Source organism: Solanum dulcamara, chromosome 6 (genome assembly GCF_947179165.1).
Source record: "Solanum dulcamara chromosome 6, daSolDulc1.2, whole genome shotgun sequence".
Lineage (NCBI taxonomy): Eukaryota > Viridiplantae > Streptophyta > Magnoliopsida > Solanales > Solanaceae > Solanum > Solanum dulcamara.
This window is the reverse complement of record NC_077242.1, coordinates 70,405,924-70,413,075: the sequence shown is the minus strand read 5'-3', so window position 1 is coordinate 70,413,075 and position 7,152 is coordinate 70,405,924. Positions and strand designations below refer to the sequence as shown.

The window sequence follows — 7,152 nt, the reverse complement described above, 5'->3', positions numbered from 1 at the left end:
CCTACATGATATCACCATGTAGGTATCAGTGCTCTTCCTCGTTCTCCTCTAAGTGGCTAGTTGAGACTTCGTTTGAAGACTACTTTTGGTGAGTTCCCATGTTCCGGGAACAATACTCCTTTATCTTTCTAGTTTATGATATGTTAAGATATTTTACTATGGAATTTCTTCTATTATGATTGAGGGTGAGCTAGGGACTTGTCTTAGCCCCATTAAATCTAATAGTTAGAGGTATTGTTGGACATATGTAAGTTGAAGATTTACTATTATGATTTTCGCTTGTTTATCATCATTACCTATGAAAGGCTAAAAGAATGCTAAGAGGCTTGATTGAAGTACTTTCGGGTACCTCATTCGCCATGTCACGTTTAGGCCCTAGGCTTGGGTCGTGACAGAATGTCTGGAGCGTGCTTGACATTCTAAAGGACTAATGTTGTGCCAAGATTGGTCTTCAAACAGACCATGCCAACACCATGCACCTTAACCTCACCAACATTACCTATTCTTAACACGCCGGAATTAACATGAGTATAAGATGAAAAGAAGTCTTTCCTCAGTATGACATGCGATGTAGCTTCAGAATCTACTATCCAACTTGTCTCTTGAGATACAAAATTGATGGCATTTTTATCACAAGCAAAGAGAAGGTCATCTCGGACAACATCAACAACATTGTCTCCATTATTTTCTTCTTTCTTTCCTTCTCTAAGGTCTTCCTTCAACTATTACAAAATCTTTTAATATGTTATTTCTTTTCACAATGATGACATGAAATATTTTGATACTTGGATCTTGAATTGCTTCTACTTTTTCCTCTATTTCTCGAACCTCTTGTTTTACCTCTCTCTCGATCTTCTGTAAAGAGAACGTCTGAATGCGAGGATGTGCCTTGAGATTTTCTTCTGACTTCTTCATTCAACACAACACTTTTTGCATATTTCATAGTAACCTTACCACCGAAAGCAGAATTTTTAAAGAAACTCGAAGAGTTTTTCAAGAATCTGGTAGAGTATTAAGAAGCCAAAGTCCTTGTATTTCATCATCAAAATTGACACTCATTCCTGACAACTGATCAAGAACACCTTGAAAATCATTTATGTGATTAAGAATAGGATTGCCCTCCTTATATTTAAAGGTCATCAATTGCTTTAGCAAAAATAACTTGTTATTGCCAGTTTTTGAAGCTTAAAGCGTCTCCAAATTTTTCCACAATGTTCTAGCATATGTCTCATTCACAATATGATTGCGAACATTATCTTCAACCCATTGACTTATATATCCACATACTTATTGGTGCTCAAAATTCCAATTTTGATCTGTCCCATTCTCGGATTTATGAGCAGCGAAAATAAAAAGATGCATCTTTTTTTACAAACAGTAAATCTTTCATCTTGCTCTTCCATATGTTGTAGTTACTCTCATTTAAACACAATATCTTGTTAATATTAACCTCCATTAAAAAATCTTTGATAGAAAACCAAGGCTTTGATACCACTTGTTATGACGGAAGAACGCAAACCCAAAAATAGAGAAAATAAATAACACCAAATTTAACGTGGAAAAAACCCTTCAAATTGAAGGTAACAACCACGGGATCTTCAAAATACGAATTTCTCCACTATAACAATAAAAGGGTTACAAATGTTCTCATAAATGGCTACACAACAATTGTCAAGCAAAGAGAAACAATAGTTATACCAACAAAAGTAATAGGAAGAAAATCACCAAAAATAGAGCTACTGTTCGGGACCTAAACTGAGATTTTGATGTCCTCAAAATCCGATCTTCACCGTTAAAATCAAACACTAAAATATTAAAAACACTCAGTAAAAACTGCAGGCCGATCCAACGGTTAATGAATTGAAAAATGGAATTTGAACATTTATGGTCGGAAAGGCAAAACTGCTGCGGAAAACACCATTTTCTTCTCTCTTCTCTCTTGTTGAAAGCTCTCTCAAAAATCTCTCTTATGTGCCTAATGTCTCTCAAAGACACTACCAATGAACAATTACATAATTCTCTCAAATCATCCTATATATAGAGTGGTATTTTTTCTTAAAGCTAAAACCAACTCCAAATAGGATTATAATTCTAATCCTTTTTCAAATAGAATTAAGAACCAAATTAGAAAAATTATTCCAATCCTTTTACAAATAGAATTAGGCCATGGGCCTTTGACTGAAATAGTAAGCATATTATGTTATTGTGAATTCATTGTTATTGTGTCTAGACATATATCCATGTCAATTGGTCTGGTCTTTTTAATATACTTGATTTAATAAGCATATTGTGTTACGAATCCCAAAGTTAGACTGGAAAATTTTAATAGGTTAGTTGGTTGATTATATTATCTTTTATGTTATTAGTAAAAATTCGATTTTTCCATCTTATAATTTCTATTTAATAATAATTGAACAAAACACCAATGTTGACTTGGGGTAAAAATTGAGGCCGGCAATATACCCCCTCTTAAGAAATTTTTATCGTAAAGGTCCTATTTTTATTAAACTCAATATTTTTTTTATTAAACTCAATATTTTCAACCAACGCGATTCATGTTTTAGAACGACAATTTCATGGTAGAAATTGTTAGTTTATAAACTAGAAATAATTCTAGGTGCTATAATATATACCCATATATTTTTCCCATAATTTCATAAATTTAAGATTCTAACCCATAATTCCATTATTAGAAATAGTTCTAATGATTCTAAGTTGTTAACAGATTAATAGACGAAGAAGTTAATGAAAAAACTTACATCAATGTGAATTTTCACCCTAACCTTGAGAAAATCACCCATTTAGATTTTTAGAATGAGGTTTTAGAGTTTATGACATAAAACGTGTCAAAACAGACTTAAAAACTACTCATCCTTTGACATAGTGAAGTTCTTCACTATGATAAAGAAGACTCGAATACCTTTAATATGATAGGTTATAAGCCACGCAACTCTTCGTATTCTTGGAGATTTGCTTATTTGAAGTTGACCCTAGTATAAACTTATATCAAAACTCAATTGATAAGAAAGTTTCCAACTAAACTTAGTGCTTCGGCTCTTGTATGACTTTAGTTCATACCTAATTCATTTTCAGACTAAAGAATTGATCTTAACACCAATGAAAAATTAAATTTTATCAATTTAAGATCTATCTATAACAAAATAGGATGGTTCAAACCTTAGTCAGAAGGTTTGCGGTATTAGAATAAATAAAATAATTATCACTCCGACTCAAATTTATATTGGAAAAGAAATAAAAAAAAAATTAAAATTACGCCTTGACAGTAGATATTTCAGTAACGATGGAATGAATTGTTACAGACCCTCACAAGCTCAACATCGCTGATATGGGCCTTCATCGTAGAAGCAATCCTTGGTGCACATAGGCCATAGCAGGAGCAGAGGTGCAAAAAGCTACTAAGATTCACAAAAGCATCCCACTGAATGCCTCGATGTTTGTGTAAAACATCCAACAATATAATCATCATGTGGACCTTTTACGCGTTAACATAGAATATTGACATTGATCAAATTTTTAAAATTTAAAACTTTAAATTAAAATCTATTCTCCAAAATTAGTTAGATCACCTCGAAAATTGTGTCACTCATCTCTACCAGTCATAAAAGAAATAATGAAATTATAAGAATGGCCAAAACAAGAAAAACAAGCAAAAAACACAAAATGACTATGAGGATCATTGTTACAATACTTCAAACCTTTCTCATAAATTAAGACCTAAAAAATATTTACGTGCTATTTCAATCCAAAAATAATCTAGACGCGAAGAAAGTAATTTAAGACTAGCTAATTTTTTATTTATAAAATATGCAATTTTGATTAAATGCAATAATTTTCTTTCTTAAAAATCTCAAACAAACAAGATTTACTTCTTTGACTAGCAATAATTATTTTTTTGCCAATCAGTCTTGTCATATATCCTCTATATAAATCGACAAGCCAAGACCTTTTCTTCAAAATTATGATCCTAAGTTTTTGCAGAGTAATTCTTCTTTTTATGAAATATCACGGTAATTTATTCGATTCACTCTCTTCTTTAGTTTCATCACTTAAGAGACATCTTTTAAGCATTTCTAGCAAAACTGTCAATTGTTTTTACTGTTAATGTAAGATACATGACCAATTTCATTATATGTTAATGATATACACGTCTAAATAAATGCATATTATGAATAATTTCTCATTTACATGGTCTCAATCTAGCTTTATAGTAATATGGTATATATTTTCAGTTGTAATTCTCTTTTTACTTGTGAAGCTTCCTCTTCTTTTTATTAGGAGTCCGTTTGGATGAGTTTTAAGTTGGTCAAAATTAACTTAAAATTTTTTTTAGCTTTTGAACGTGTTTTTCTAATACTAACTTTAAGCCATAAAGTTCTTAAAGTCAGTCAAAAATGAAAAATTAAAATTTCTGACTTTTTTTCTAAGTGCTTAAAGTCATTTTCTTTGATCATGGAAATTACTTTTATATCCCTTATATTTTAGCTAAATTCCCAAACTACCTATTTTATTCTTCTAACCCTAAAATTCACATCATTTTCCTCATTTAAACAATTTTATCCAAACACTCAACTGGTTATTTATAAAAATAATTTTCAGTACTTTAAAATTCTAAAAACACTTCATACATAAAAGTTACTTTTTAAGCTCATTCAAACGGGCTCTAAATCCCTTTTTCTTCTTAGTGAAATGAGTCTCTTTTGTCATTAAAAATGTTTTAGATCGATAATCCGGAATCCTTCCCCTCCCCCATTTTGAATTTTTATAAATTTTGTAAAATCATTTATGCCATGCGGCCTCTTATTTGAAGTCTCGTCACCTAATTAAAAAGATTCAAAATTTATTTAAAATTAAAATTGAAAATAGATCCATTTAAGTAAAACACGACCCACCCCCTAACCCTTCTCTACCAATTAATTTAGTCGAACTTTTTCACAAAATCTTATCCGACTTTTCCTCAACCAAAACCTCTTCATAAACCTTAGTTCATATCTCACCCCTTCCCCCCTCCTCCTCTCCTTCTTTTTCTCAAAATATTTTTTTTTCTAATTTCCACCTACTAATTTTTTTATTTTTTTGACATTTTAATGAAACCCCATATTGTGGAGAATTTAAAAACTCAATTTTCACCGATTAATTTAAAAAAATTAATCTTCACTTGTTTATTTTGATAAAAGATCTAATTGGGTCTTTCCCAAATTCTCTGGATCAAACTCAAGAAATTGTTGAAAAGGGAAAGATGGGGTTCCATAGAAATTGCAAATTGCCATATTTTTCAGTTCATCAATTTTTCGAGCTTGATCAAGTACATTCGGAAAAGACCCAACTAGGGTTTTGCCAAAATTAACATATGAATATTAAGTTTTCATATTCTCCTCAAAAATGGGTTTCATGGAAATGTCAAAAAATAAAGAATAGATGGAAATCAGGAAAAACAAATTTGTAAAAAGAGGGGATATGAACTAGGGTTTATGAAGGAGTTTCGATTGAGGAAACCGTCAGATAAGAATTTGTGAAAAATCCAATTAAATTAACCAATAAATAATGGGTTAGGGGAGTCGGATTTTGTTTAAATGGGTAGGTTTTTAATTTTGATTTTAATTAAATATTGAGTTTTTTTAATTATGTGACGTGTATTACTAATAAAGGCCACGTGGCATAAATAAATCCGTTATATTTTCTAATAAAAAATAATGATAAGAATGGATTTTTTTAACATTAGCGGCATAGATGAACCTATCTTTTAACAGATGACATAAGTAAATTATTTTTGATAGTTCAACGTTATATTTGAGCATTTTTTAAAAAATATGTTCATAACAGTCCAACTAATTTTAATTATGATTTTACGATTTTGATTTGACTATTTTAATTTTTTTTTGTTATTATTCTCTATTTCTTTTCTATACTTCTCTTTATTGTATATCTAAGTAGCTTCTAGCTCCTACACTTATCCTATGCTTCATCTATATTCATAAGATGATATCTCATTACATATGCCTTAAAGAAAGTCTAAATGAGATATACTAAACATTAAAAAAGGCAAAGTAATAAGCTGGAGGTTACTCCTCAAAATATCATTGCAAAAGTACTTCAATCCCTTCTCCAACAAAATTTCCACTAACATAGTTGAACATGTCCTTAAACACTACAATACTCTTGGCTTCTCTGCTCATAGATTCTTCATATGGAACAGAAACTATCGAAATTTCTTGTTCATATAGAATATTTGGTGATAATAAGCTAACTAGTTTGTATCTCTTTAAAATCTTTTAATCCTCTCATTCATATGACCATATAGAACAGGGAAGATTACTACAGTTTGTAATACTATTAATCCTATTAAGTAAGTACCTCAAATTCTAAAGTACCATTTTAAACATGCATATCTCTCATAATTCACAAAGTGTACAAAGATTCTAACAAAAAAATGTTTTGGCCCATTTTATAATTTCACTTAATTGAGCACAAGTTTTCATTTCATACATTGTCAAGCAAAGTGAGTTGAGTCTCAAACAATCCCTCTTTCAACAAATTAAAAAAACAATTCTACCTAAGTTGCTTAAACTATTCAAAAATATCGACGGATACGTGTTGCGTGTAGAATTATTCGACATGAATGTGACAATATTTTTTGAGAGTCAGAATAGTATGAGAGTAATCAAGAATACAAAACTAAATGCTTGGAACATAAGAGTACAGAGATACTTCCTCTTGAACCTAAAACAAATTGGAAGAAAACAAAGATGAAAATGCCCTTCAATATCAACAGCTTGTACTTTTTCCACCATAAGAAGGGCATGCCCCAGGTGCTACTTCTCTTCCTAGCTCTTTCGCATCTTCTTCACAAACACATGAAAAACAAAACATATTTTATTTATTTAATTCAACTTTTCTAATTCTCCCTTGCAATTTCTTCTCAAAATTTCAAGAAAAGAAAAGGGAAATAATTTCTTTTTCTTTGGGGAATTTTGCAGGACATAAAACATAGAGAGAGAGAAAGAGACAGAGGTGGTGATGTTTCTGAGGCATGAGGTAATATGTGGAACTATATATATATATATATGTATATATATTTTGAAGCATAAATCAATGATGTGTGTCTATATAAAAGGGCAGCCCGGTGCACTTAAG

The 7,152-nt window shown here is 30.7% G+C and overlaps 1 pseudogene; it reads right to left on the bottom strand.

Moving 5' to 3' along the window:
* Nucleotides 1–6,095: 6,095 nt before the first annotated feature.
* On the bottom strand, nt 6,096–6,888 carry LOC129892960 (uncharacterized; annotated as a pseudogene).
* Between the last annotated feature and the right edge of the window lie 264 nt (nt 6,889–7,152).